Here is a 15,039-nt window from a genome sequence, read left to right on the forward strand (position 1 = left end):
CATCTTCCTTCACTCACCCATCCTCCAAAATCCAATGCTTAAATATCCTGTAGAAATTTCTAAACATCCTGTAGAAATTCCTGAAACATTCTGTAGAACCCCTGCAGACTTCCTGTAGAAGCTCACAAATGAGGTTTCTTGATAGCCAAACTTTCTGAAACTCTCCAGAAGGGTGTTAGGGACTCGTTAGACCCTCTTTGAACCTTCCCAACCTTTTCCAAGCATTTCTCCTCCTTGATCCACCCCTGCACAGTAAAAAGCCAGTTAAAAGCACATGCATGATAATTCTAACAACTTATTCAAAAATACAAAAAGATGTTTTCTTCATATAGAGGTAGTCTAGACACATGTATTTTACCTTCATAGAAGTAATGACATCTCTGTCAGTAGTTTGCATGCTCTCCTTTGCGTCAGTAGGACTAGCTGGTAGAATTAGGGTTTGCTAGGGTTTGTGTTTCTTTTTGGCTTTCAGTTTCTTTCCGCAAGTAGATTAGCTTCCTTTGAGTTAGCTTTCATCCATCAGTTAAAAAACTTCTTCTAAGAGCTCATAGAGGTTGGCTTAAGCCCCTAGCGGACTTGTGCCAGCTGACCAAGTGACAGCTGCGACAAGAGCTAGTACTTGTGCATACAACATCGTCGCTTCCAAGTTTGTTACGAACTACCGGGTTGATAAAATTAAAGAAGGGAGTTCCAGGAGTTGTAGCATTATTGCTACAATACTAGAGCCCACCACATATTTCCTTGTTGGCAGCCAATATAAGCATCGGCAGTGGCAAGCCAAGGTCTACCTAAAATCAATGGATGCCCATCAAGTCGGGTTTTGGGATTTATTATCAGAAAATCGGTTGGATATTCCCAGGTATCAACAGAGACCATGACATCATGTAGTGTACCCTCCGGTCTAACCACAGATCGGTCAGCCAATTCTAGCAAGGTAGAGGTGGGTTCTACAGATGTAATGCCTAACTTTTGGCAAGTAGTGGTTGTTAAGATATTAATTGCAGCTCCTAGATCAACTAAGGCATTGGACAAGGTCTGACCATAAATTTGGATAGTTACAATTGGATTTCCCGGGTCTTCGTATTTAATGGGTGTTTCTTTTTCTGATAGTAAGTCAGATAGAATGCCGACTACTTGGACTCTTGGATTATTTTTTATATTCCTCCTTGGTTTCTTTCTGCACAATTCTTTGATAGTTTTTGCATATATCGGGATGTCTTGAATGGCTTGGAGGAATGGAATTTTTATGTACAGATTTTGTAATTCTCCTAGAATGTCAAAATCAGGATATTGTATAAGTCGTGGTATGACTAATCATTCTGGGAACGGAGGAGAGGATGTGGTTGCTTGATTATGAGTTTGTTGTTTATTCACATCCTCTTGTTGTGACAGATGTTCTCTGGGTAACTGATCTTCAACCTGAACTGTCTTATCTCCCTCGGTTTCAATAATATGCCCAGATCTTAACTAAAGATCATTACAATCCCTCAGATCGGCTCCTATTTCTGGTGTTTCTATGATTTGGATAGATTGAACCGGTATGTTATTTGGATTGGGGTTGGGTTGGGCTGGGAGTTGCGGTCTCAGATTAGACTGGGGATTTTGTTGTAAGGCTGGCAGTGTAGGTTGAGGGAGCGGAATGGTTCCTACTGGCTGATGCATCGGTCTCTGTCAGTTTGTCTGCCAGGCTGAACTTTGTGAGGTAGGGTGAGTCCATTGTGGGGGATATGAGTTACCTTGCCAATATGGTGGGGTATAAGGAAGATTCGACCAACCAAATTGGCTTGCCTAATTCAACCACGCGTTTGAAGAAGGAAATGACTGTGGTGACCAGTTTGGAAACAGGGATTGGGATTGACTTTGCCACATATTATATTGTTGAGCATTATACTGTGGAGGCTGAAAAGAAGAAGTTGGGTCTGGAAACATACTAGATTGTCTCGGCTGCCACTGATGGCACTGGTTGAGCAAATACACCGATTCTGGCTCTTCTTCCGCTTCCTTATATACTACTTTCAATCCAGGAAGTGAGGGACAGCTCTCCGTAAGGTGATCTTTTGTATAGATGGCGCATGTTTGGACCGCATCTAGTGGACACTCCTTGTGGCTATGCTTTTTCCTACATCGGGGACAGAAGATTGCCAAATTCTGTTCTGCCTCCATTTGCTTCTGTTTGGCCTGCATAATATCAAGTTGTGTAGTTAGTGTCCCTAGTATATCAGTTTTAAAATTTTCCAATAAATTTCCAATTTCTACACGTGTTACTTCTTCTGCCGAAATTTTATTATCTCTTACAAACCGATCATGTTCTGCCGGTTTTACTCTTGTGCTGCCTCTCGAGCTCCTGATACATAAATCAATAATGTCAGCAAAATTTTCTTGATAAATATCCCCTTTTCCCATAATGTTTAATGTTTCAATCCATTGTTCCTTCATGCCCCTTATTAATGTTGTTTTTAACACATTATCAGGTAAAGGTAGTGATGCATAAGGAGATCTTTGTAGATTATACTGGAAATGTTCCACATACTCCTCTAATGTTTCATTCGGTCTAGCTGTCATCTGGAATATTTCGTCCTTCAGTTCTCTAGACCTGCAATAATCCTGATATTTTTTTAGAAAGGATTCTTTCATTTGATCCCAGTTATTTATAACCCCGCCACCTAATCCCATAAACCATCTTAAGTAGCCCCTTTTAATGTAGAGGGAAATAGTTTCAGTTTCTGAGGGTCAGTGGTGTAATCATATCCCCTGCATAGTACATCAAATTCAAATAAAAATGCATCCGGATCTTCTGATGTAAGACCGTAGAATGTAGGGATATGTTGAAGAGGGATTGCTTTCATAGGCGCATTTGCTGCAGAATCCACTATGGGGTATTGTAATGTAGAGGTTTGGGTGTTTGGCTGGTTTTGAGCCATTGGGTCGAATATATGCCAATAACCTTTTGGGATATCTTGGAGGGTATTCCTAGGTTAAGAGGGAATGGCTTTAACAGGGATAGTTTTAATAACACTTCCTCTATCCGAGATAATGAGAGTGCCTGATGTCTGAGGAGATTGAGTTTCTTCAACAATGATTTTTGCAGCACTTCCCTTGTCTGGGATGTTTAATGGCTGAGTTGTTCCAATAGGAGACCTTGGTTCCCCAGTTTCCCCTGTCTCTCCTTCTCCTTCACAAAGATTGCTGAAATTCCCTTCCTGCAATAGTTCTGGAGTAGAATTTTCAATTTCTTGAAAGTCCTGCTCTTCAGTTTGACTATGCACCTCAGCAAAGGCTACAGATGGTGATCCTATGGCCTGAAGGGAACTAGTAGGCTATTTAGAAATGACTTTCCAGGGTCCTACTAAGGGCTGAGATTCTGCTTTCTTGTAGATTTCGTCTATGAAGGTTGGTTGGCCAAGGGTCACCGACCCCTTATCTTTTTCTGGCTTGGGTAGAGGTTTGGGATTTTTTTTTGGCTTTTTTTGCTTAGTCATGCACTCAAATTAACTACTAAATTCTATTCAAACAACAACAAATCTGTAGGAAAGCGGACAGAGGAGCAGGGCTTTTACATGCTCCACACGTAGGTTCTTACCTTCCATTTTTAAAATCCAATTCTTCCCTAACAGGTTCGTACACTACTCTGAAAAAAGGAACAAATGGCTACACTCTTTCCCCAGCAACGGCGCCAAAATGTAGAGCTATAAAAAGGGTCTCTTTCACCTCTAATTACCTCACATTAATATGTCAATCCGGGAACGTTTCATTATTTCAAAGAGTGTCTTAGTCTGAGGCTATCATTTGCCAGAGTAATGCTAGTAGTACAGTGTTCAAAAATACAAGAGTAAATGGATGCTTGTCTACAACTTAACTTCTTCAAAAGATTAAATCACACATTCTAAAGACTAAGCAACTTATCATTCAAGGGTTCGGTAGCAATAACCCATCCCTTTGGAAACTGATGGAAAAGGAAATCAGAGAACAGATCGTGGATCTGGGAGTCGGACAGTAAATGCCAATGCTCACTACAGCTTGAGATCGTTCTTCACACCAACACCAATAAATGGAACGACAGATGAGAAATGGAACAGCAATTAAGAAATCGAACAACAAGTCTGCAATGGAACAGCAAATCCGAAATGGAACAACAATTCTAAAATGGGACAGCAGCTAAGAAATAGAACAGCAACTAAGTCTCACAAGTAGTAACAATCTTAATCTATCAGATCAAATGCATTAATCGTAATCAAACGGCAATCTTTCACTCTTAAGGGCGAATCAAACAGCACACACCAATGGAACAACACTGATTACTGATAAATTATGGAACAACGCTTGAAAACCATATACGCACACAACACACTTAAATAGTAATCTGATCCAAGTATCAATCTCAGTTAGAAGGAATACGACTGCGTTTCAAAATAGAACAACATTGTTCATAAATCCAACAATCGTAAAGAACATAACTCCCAAGATGAATTCCGTAACGTTAATGAACAGGTGCACAGCACAAAAGCTCTGTAATGGAACAGTAACAGTATTCTGTCAAGACTAGCAATATTAGATCAACTCTTAAAAGAACAGTAATATGATGTAGAGTCAATACAATTGTTCTGTCTGTAGAAGCCTTAATGAATTAAACATAATAGAGCATGTGATGTAAACTTATAAAACACATCAGATTACCAAATAACGTCGATAAGAAAACCACGCATAAACCAAACGTAATAATACAGGAGCAAGTGTCCTCCAGGGCCGGGCCCTTAGCCTCCAGGGGTACACCGCTTGAAGTTATTCCAGACTCAGAGATGAAGTAATAACCAAGTTTGTATTAATGCATAGAGCAGAATTACAATAAACCAGTTCTTAACGAGACTCGATGATCAAAGTTTTGATCTTAAAAGAAATTACATAAAAGCATAACTGTATCTAACTCTCTTTCAAGCTAACAGTGCTGCCCCTTTTATAAGGGTGACGACGGAGATGTCTAAGTGCAAAAATAGATAAAACAGTGATCCCTCACGATCAAGGATCCTGAGGGATTCGCCTAACCGTTAGTCCTCAGTCATTTCTTTTCTTTCCTACGCCGAGTTGATATCTCCACCTCCTTTCCCGGGCTGATTCGCTTTGATTGCTTTGCCTTGTTTGCATTCGGTCTCCCGTCAAAGGGACAATGGTTAATCCGTCCTTGTCATTTCCTCTAGATCGGCAACTTCTCTTTTTTCCTCCTTCCTGCACAAGGAAAGGACAATTGTCAGCGTTTTCATCTTGCATATTAATCTCACATGTTTTATTATAATTCTTTATCATTTTCCTAGTTCATGATGCAAAAGTTTTGTAAGTTCTAATGAAAAGATACTAAAATAATCATCAAAAACATACCTTCTTTAGTACTCCACAGAGGGGATCAACTACAATGAGACTTTTGCTCCCGTAGTAAGGTACTCATCGATTAGATCAATGTTGGCACTATCAGCTCAGATGGGGTGGAAGATCCACCAAATGGACATGAAGACAACATTCCTCAATGGCAAGATTGAGGAGGAGGTGTACATTGAACAACCATAAGGTTTCGAGACCTGCGATCATGAGTCGCATGTGTGCAGACTCAAGAGGGCTTTGTATGGGCTGAAGCAAGCACCCCGTGCTTGGTACACCAGGATCGACAGCTATTTCACCGGTTTGGGCTTCACCAAGAGTGAAGCAGACGCGAACCTTTACCACATCATGGTAGAAGGTAAACCATTGATCATTGTTCTTTATGTCAATGATTTGATTTTGACAGGTGATGATCAGCTGATATAGTCTTGCAAGGAGGACCTTGCAAGAGAGTTCGAGATGAAGGAAATGGGCGCACTACTTTCTAGGCATGGAGGTGTGGCATAAATATGGTGAAGTATTTGTGTCTCAAGGCAAGTATGCCAATGAGATACTCAGGTGCTTTCACATGGAGAAGTGCAAGCCCATGCAAACTCCTCTAGCTGGGAACTAGAGGAAGGAGGATGATACTTCAAGTGAGGTAGTAGCTGCTACTGTTATCGGCAGATGGTGGGTTCACTTATGTATTTGGTGAACACACGACCTGACTTATGCTTTGTGGTGAACTAGCTGAGTCAAGCCATGGTTCAGCCTACCAAGTTGTTTTGGAAGGCAGCGAAGCATGTGCTGAGATACCTCAGAGGCACATCTCAGTTCAGATTGTGGTACAAACGGATAGAGGGAGTGAAGCTTCAGGGCTTCACAGATGCGGATTGGGCAGGGAGTCCATCAGACCAGAAGAGCACTTCTGGAGGAATCTTCAACCTTGGTTCAGCTGCAGTTTCTTGGTACAACAAGAAATAGAGATTAGTTTCACTTAGCTCAGCAGAGGCTGAATACATTCCTGCTAGTCAAGTTGCATGTGAGGCCATTTTGATGTGGAAGATTCTAGTGGGATTGTTTGGTCAGAGGATGGATCCTACAGTGATCTACTACGATAACCAAAGTTGTATCAAACTATCTGAGAATCCAGTTTTTCATGACAGGTCCAAGCACATTGATATCCGGTATCACCATCTTCGAGACTGTGTGGTTAAGAAGATCCTGTTGTTGCTGTATGTTTCGACCGAGGAACATGATGCAGATATTTTGACTAAGGCATTGTCAAAATGCAAGTTCGAGTTCCATAGAGACAGGATTGGGTTATTGATAATCCCTTTCTTGTTGAGAGAGAGTGTTGAAAATAGCAACAAGAAATGCTAAATATAGAAGTGCTAAATTTAGCACTGCTATAAATAGCATTTTGGGATACTTTCCTATTTTAGTTAGTCCCTGAACTAAAATAGAGAAGTAAAATTCGAATTTGATCTTAGCAGCTGTTTGTAAAATAATTAATTAATTCACCATGAGTTAATTAGTTAAGGAAAATCAAACATGAAGTCTATGTGGGGACATGCAACAGTTTCTCCATTAATTGAGGAATTTATCCATCAGTTAAAGAGATAAGGATGAGTTGTAATTAGTTGGCTCAGTTAACTGAGTCAAGTCCAGTTAGATTAATTCAAACAGTTTGTTGAATTAATGTAAGTTCAGTTAGTTAATGCATGCATGCATGTAACTATTGCACTTCAGATAACTGAATATTCTCTCATAAATAACTCATGCATGTCAGTTTAGACAGAGACCCAGTTGAGATCAGATGGAGGGGCAGTGTACTATCAGTTGCTAGAATATTCCATTGTGAATATCCCTTGCATGCAGAAGGAATTCTTTCCTTGAGGATTGCACAGTTACTTCTTCAGGTTTTGTGAGTGTGATGAGGCCAATCAACACATGTGGCTTCACTGGACCCCAAGAAAAACTGCGCGAGGAAATAGGAAGCTTGGAGGTCTTGAGGAGGACATATACTATGTCTATTCAGTCTTATTGTTTGATTGCAGAGAGAGCAGGATAGCTTGAGAGCTGATTCTTTTTGTAACTTGAACAAGATTTCCACTTGTATGATAATACAGAGATTGGGGTTTTAGGCTGAGGCTTTCCCCAAGTTATTTCTTCTGTGTTATGTGTGATTGATTTCTCATTCTCATTTATATGTGTTCTCTTGATCTTGCTCAATTCGATTAAGCTTCTACAAAGTTTGTTGTAGAAGTAGATCTTGTGTTTTTCTTTAGTCTATTGCATAATCTGTTGATCTACAGTGGGAATTTCTACAGTGAGAAGCAATATTTACCAGAGGAGTTCAAGAAAGACAAGCCTCCTACTTTTGAGGGGGATGTGAAGAAACCAAAGGATGTAGAAGCATGGTTGCTTGGGATGAATAAGTTCTTCAGATTGCATGATTATTCAGAGAATATAAAATCCAATATAAAGATCTTCAGTCTTAAGGGAAGAGCATACATTTGGTGGGAAGATGTGAAGCATGTCAAAGGCATCAAGATAGAGGAGTTGAGTTGGCATGAGTTAAAATACTTTTCAGGAAGAAGTACTTATCTGAGAGATATTATGGTGGAAAAGCCAATGAATTATGAGTTGAATATGGGTTCCATGACAGATGAAGAGTACACGACTAAGTTTATGGGGTTGTTGAGGTATGTTACCTACCTCAAGGATGAAAATAAAAAGGTCCAAAGGTTTATCAGTGGATTTCCTTTAGCATTTAAATATCGAATTGAGTATGATGAGCCTCAGTCATTGCGAAGCTAAAGCATTATTATGAGAAGTCTAAGCCTAAGAATTATTGTAAAGGTAATGAAAATACTAAAGAAAGGTAGGCTAAGAAGCGAGGAAGACCTCAAGATGCAGGTGATAAGGAGAACATAGCACCATATAAGTAGCTCAATGCAGTTGACAAAGGACATGGATTCCAGCCTAAGGAGAAGAATAAAGGTGATGGCAGGAATCCTTTGCAGTGTTGGACTTATGGTGGAGATCATCGAAAGAGATATTGTCCACATCATCAGGATAACAGACCTCAGATTTACAGTGCTCAGGAGGCACAGATAGTTTGGGAATGTTGGTCAGAGTATTCCTCGTATCTATGTAGCACTTGATAACAGGAAAGTAGACTATCATGCATCCATTATTGAGATCAATGGTAAGCTCTGTGATCGAGTTCTTTCCATTTTAATTGATCCTGGATCTAATTATAGTTATGTTAGTCCTGACCTAGTGGATAAGTGTGGCTTGAATAAATAAGTGCATGTAGAATCTTGGTTGGTGTAGTTGGCTATAGGGACCAAGAGAAGAGTTCATCATTGGGTGAGATCTTGTGCATTTGAATTGAATGGTATGCCTACTACATCTAAATGTGCTTCCTTTGGGTTCATATAGTATGCTTTTGGGCATGGATTTGTTGTTCATTCATAGGACCAAGGTAGACTACTATGAGAAGGCTATTGAGTGCTTGGATGATGATGGAGAAAAGAGAATCTTGTAGGGAAAGAAGAAGCCTACATCAATGATAATTGTTACAACCATGCAAGATAAGCGCAGTTGCAGGAAGGGATGTGTATTGTTTGTAGTTCATATTTCCAGTGACAAAGGGAAGGATTTTGAGGATAATGAAGTTTTGAAGAGGATGGTCATTATTTATTTATTTATTTTCACTACAAAATATACTCATTTGTTATTCATTTTGAATTAAAAAAAGTATAATAAAACAATTGATTTTCAATAATTTTCAGCTTACACAGCAGGTTGAAAAAAAAAGTGCAGTCTAACAGTTATTTTCAGAATTTTTCTGTTGTATAACAAGTTGTAAATTTCAATTCTCCTAACAATTTGTAATAAACTAAGGTTACATATACAACATGTACAAATATGGAGCTAAGGAAACATATTCTGCATAAACTGAATTCCTAAAAGGATAAAAATAGAGGAAAATTGTAGCCAATGGTTGTTATGCTCGTGGACATAAACTGTGCTATTATCACCTCAACATCTTCAATAAAGATTTGAAAAATTGTCTGCTACTGTTGAGCTCAATTTTTTGTTGATTCTTTGGGAATCTGATGTGAATACAATATTTTGAATGTCGATGGATCCAAGTTAGAACATGGTATCCAAAGGAAAGTAGTGAATAGCTTGTACATGAACACCGACAAACTCCTCCATGAAAATAGTGGCAGGGTCTAAGGATAAGGCACTGTTTGATAACCTGTCAGTTGTTTTGTTAAAATCCCTATAAATGTGTTGGAAAATGACCTTCAAGAGATTATTTTTTGCTTAAGTAGTTCTGAGCTTCCAAGCTTCCAAGTTTAGAACCTCCAACTGGGCTGGTCCTACCGGCTAATCTATAATGCATTTGGAGTCACCAAGAATCTATATACAATTTATATTTTCTCTCTTAGATAGCATCATAAGTGCCCATGTTGCAATCAACTCCGCTTTAATGTTGGTTCCAGTTCCAATTCCTATTCTGAATGTGAGAGATCTGTTTTCAGGTAATTTAATCTAGCCTCCCCCACCACAAAGTTGATTTTTCACAACACCATCAAAGAATCCCACTGCTAAATCATAGTCGATGGGAGGGAAGAGACTCTTCATAGAATTGTTGTAATGTTGGGATAGGTATTCTATGAACAAGGAAGTGATCTTGGAGGATGAAAGGAGGATATTTATGTTCCTGTGTTCAAAAATAACCTCTGAGGTTCCAAAAGCCCCATGCTACAAAGACGGGAAGGGTATTTAGAATTTTATGTTTCTTAGTCCAAAAGCACAATAAGTCCTCAAAGGTGGATTGATCCAGATTTTCTTTGGTGCCCATAATTTGTAAGATAAAGAGCCATATTGTTTGAGATGTTTGGCATTTGAAAAAGAGGTGATCCACCATTTCCTCATGTTGTTTGCAAAGGAAGTCATTGTTTGGTCCCATAAAACCACGTTTCTGAAGGTTCTCCCAAGTCAATATTTTATTATGTAAGACCAACCAAGAAAAATATTTTATTGTATTGGGAATATTCCATTTCTAGATAAATTTATTCCACCATATGATGTCCTTAGCTGCAATAGAGTGAGAAATAGCCTCATAGGCTTGTTTAGCTTTGACTTTACTAGATGAGGAATCCCAGGTCCAAACAAACGAGTCCTTTGCATTGTTTAAGCCCAACCCATTTCTAATCAATTCCTTAACAAAATGGCTCCATTCCTCTACTAATTGGCCAATCATTCCCAATTCAGCTGCAATCAACCAATAACTCTTTTTGGGTGGAAGAGTCATTTGTTTTGACATGTTATAGGTGGTAGAGTCCTTTAGAATACAAGCAGTTGATCGAATCAGAGAATAATTTGTAGACTCTGGCTCAGCCTATGAAAGGGTCTTTTCTTAGAATAATCTTCCTTCCATTACCAACTTTCAAAATTAACGAATTATAGAGGAAGGAAAAAGAAGCAGAGAGTACATTCCACACAATGGAACCTCTTTTAGCTGAATGTTTGGTTTGACCTCTAAGCCACTCCACCATTGATTGATTTTTTAGATATTTTATTTTTAAAACCTAACTCCATAGACTCCCATCGAAGAGACCTCTCCAAATATTTTTTAGGGCCAAGGCTTTTCCGAACCAAACTAGATTTTTGAGACCCCATCCTTCAAGATTTTTTGGAATGGATAGGGAGGCCCAAGTAATTGGATGAATCTTTTATTTATATATCTTTCCATACCATAGGAAGTTGAACATCTTATGTTTGATGGATTTGAGAATTGCCATGTGAATCTTGGCTAAGGATAACTAGTAGACCAACGTATTTTCTAGAACTAATTTAAGAAGAATATCTCTACCTCCCAATGAAAACCAATTGTAACACCATAAATTTATCTTCTGTTCAATTTTTTGGATCAGCCATATCCATTCCCATTTATAATAATCATTGGTTTTAGGAAGAAACCAATATATTTTAAACCAAATTCCAAGTGAAGGGACTGACGAGGCAGGAAGGATTGAATGGATGATATTTTTTGAAGACTTATAGCATTTTGATAGAAGGAGGATTTGCTTAGGCTGACCTCCATGATTGCGGCATTGTAGAAAACGTTTATAATTCTATGGAAGGCTTTCCACTTAGCAACAATCTCTAATCCCATCAATAACACATCATCCACGAATAGGAGATGGGTGATATATTGTTTGGGAGAAATTTTTATGCCTTTTATATTGCCTTCCTTCTTTTCTTTCAATAGAATTAGACTTAGTCCTTCCATCACAAGCAGAAAAAGGAGAGGGGACAACAAACATCCTTGTCTGATTCCTCTGGTGTAGGTGAAGTTATATGAGAGAGAGCCATTAATTAGAACGAAGAAGTTGCTAGAGGATACATGACGCATAATCCAGTTAGTCTCCTCCCATCCTAAGCCAATCTGAAGGAGAACCAGTCTCAGATAGGTCCAATTGACCTTATTAAAAGCTTTGTTGCGGTCCATTTTGAGTACAAGAGCTTTCATCTTTTTGTTTTTATAGATTGTAGGACCTCTTGATCTATGTTGATGGCATCATGGATCTGTTTGTCAGCTAGAAAACCAAATTGGTTTGGAGACACTGTAGAAAATCATGTAGATTCAAAAGCTCATACAATTTATTAGAGCACAGGACAAGAATCTACTTCTACTTTCAACCAGCGGAAGCCAATAGATCGATGAAAACAATAATAGCAAGAGGAAGACAAATCAATAACACATAACACAATAAATATCCAGGGAAAGCCTCAGTTGAAAACCCCCACTATCTGTATTGCATTAAATTAGAAATCCAAAATGATAATACAATGCTTGTTCTCACAATAACAATCCTAGCACTTAGTATAATCAACCCTCAGCTCACAAGAAAGCTCTTTTCCAACACTTAGCCAATTCTGCATCTCTCCAAGCCCCTATTTCCTTGCGCAATTCCTATGGCTGAATAACCCATATTAATGGGAACCTAGTGCATCCAAAACTGTGAAATCCACACTAGGTTTAGTTCATGATTGCATGCATGATCTATACAACTCAATAAATCATACAACTGATAGTACACTATCCCTACACTCTAGTCTCAACTGGGTCTTTCTCATAATCGACATGCATGAGTTTCTAATGAGGGAATCTTCAGTTAACTGGAGTAGCACTAGTGAATGCATTAGTGCACCAACTGACTGTTAACTCTCTATTAGTTCCACAAACATTTTGGAACTAATTTAACTGAACTTAACTCAGTAAACTGAGTTATCTAATTACAACTCATAATTAAACTCATACTAGACCCCTAAAATATAGGGAGAACATATACATGACTTAAGAAAGACTTCCAACTCGAAATTTCTAAGCTAATTAAGTTAATTAAACTTAATTAACTATTTACAAGTTACTATGAGAATAGAATTCAATTTTAATTCTCAGTTTAATTCAAGTACAAATTAAACTGGAATTTCTTGTTGCCATTTCTTAACATACACCTTCACAGTAAGAAATATCTTAATCCTATTAAATATTACCTTTGAGATGATTTTATAAACCAAGTTGTACAGGGAGATGGGTCCTAAAGTATAGAAAGGACTTAGGCTTTAAACACTTTGGAATCAAGGCTATGTAGGTAGCATTGATGGCAGCTAAGACTTTCCCAGATCTTCTAGTTTCTTCCACCATTCAATAGAGATTGAGCCCCATGAGATCAAAAAAAGAAAGGAAGAGTTTGACAATCCAACCATCAAGCCCTGGAATTTTGTCTTTTGTGAGCTACTTTAAAACATTTTTAATTTCCTCAAGTGTTACAAGGATGTTGATCTAAACAATTTCATCTTGGTTGAGAAATCAGGGGTAATGTTTGATGAGCTAAAGTTGAGTGCTGATATTGGAGGTACCTGGATCCTTAAAAAGGGAGGAGAATGTGGTTAACTTATTATTATTATTATTAAAAAGAACATTTCACCTAAAATAACTTAATGGTGTTTCATAAGGAAGCAAACATTTAATTTTTCCAAATGCTTCCAAGTCATGGGTCATTAACTTATTTCCTTACATTTTAGGAAAATGAGCTCTCAACCAGGTAAAACTAATCTTAAATATTAGTCTGGAACCAATAAAGACAATTTCAACCTAAATAGTATTCACAAAATGTCAATATCCCAGTAGAAATAGTTAGGTTGAGTTGAGAAGTGCAACAAGAAAGTCTCAATTTGACTTTGCCTTGGTCAAATTGAGAAAATTCGAATTTCCACATCAGTAGACAACTTGGATGTAGTTAACTTGTGTGACATGGCTCTTGTCACTTAGTTAGCTTAGTAAATTCAAGTTAGAGGGCTTAGAGTTCAGTTAAGCATGTGTGATTGCTAAATTTTAGTAATCCAGTTCAGTTATATCCAGTTGAGTTCAGTTAAACTAGTTCTAACAGTTGGAGGAACTAGTGGAAGGTCAGTTGTGTAGTGGGACAACAATCTAACTCAGTGATCATCCAGTTAACTGATCAATCAACCTAAAATAACTAGTGCATGCAAAGAATTCGAGTTCCCAGTTGTGGTGGAGATTCCAAGGCAGTGTAACAAGCAGTTGTAAACTAGTTTGAGTGTACATGTGTTGCATGCAGTCAAATGATCAAGCCTTGGGAATTGTGCAATCAATTGGAGGAAAATTCCTAAAAAATAGGGGCTAATTTTCTAGGATTTACGCAAGGAAATAGGGGCTAAATTATAGGCAGAAATTGACCAAGTTTGGGCTAGAGCTTCTCATTGAGCAGAGAGATAGGTTATTAACTTGCAGGTTGAGCTCAGACTGAGCTAGAAATTGTAATAGATCTCTATTCATCTGATTAATGCAAAGACGGTTGAGGGGTTTTTCCTGGTTGGGTTCCCCTAGAAAAAAACATTGTGCATGTGTTTTATTTCTTATTGCATGCCTGAGATTGTTGTTCTAAATTGTGAATTGAATTCCACAAATCAATAGAGTAGAATTGTGTCTCTTGATTTAGATTAAAAATTCTTGAGCAATTGCAATTCTGTTACCAAATTTCTACATGGTATCAAAGCAGGATTCAAATTAGAGTAGGAATTTCGAATTTTTTTCTTAGGAGGTTCAAATTTGCAGCTTCAGTGTAGTAGGATCTCTTCAGAGTTGGGAAAATGAACTTCTTCGAGCTAAAATTAGAGTATGTCTTGGAAGGAAACTTGAATTTCATTGCATGGAAGGACCACATGGAGGCAGTGCTTGATGACAACATGTTGATGGAATATGTCAAGATAGACATTGCAAAACCAGGATCAGCTGATGCCCAAAACCTAGCTCAATGGAAGAAAGATGTATCCAAGGTGAGGAGAATAATCTTGGAGGGAGTGCAAGACCAAATTGTATCAAATATCCATGGGAAAGAAACTCCTTTCTCAATGTGGAAGGCATTGAAAGAGCTGTTCGAGAATAGCAATGATAATAGAAAACTGGCCCTAAAAGACAAACATCGAAACATCAAGATGCAAAAGAATGATACTATTTCACATTATCTCAGCAGATTTACCCAAGTTTGTGATGAGCTTGGAGGGGTTGGTGTGAATGTTGCAGAAGATGACCTAGTGAGCCTAGCTCTTCTAGGCCTTCCCAAAAGTTGGCATAAC

Source organism: Pinus tabuliformis, chromosome 5_2 (genome assembly GCF_031772625.1).
Source record: "Pinus tabuliformis cultivar Carrire ecotype Pingquan chromosome 5_2, CPIR1, whole genome shotgun sequence".
NCBI lineage: Eukaryota > Viridiplantae > Streptophyta > Pinopsida > Pinales > Pinaceae > Pinus > Pinus tabuliformis.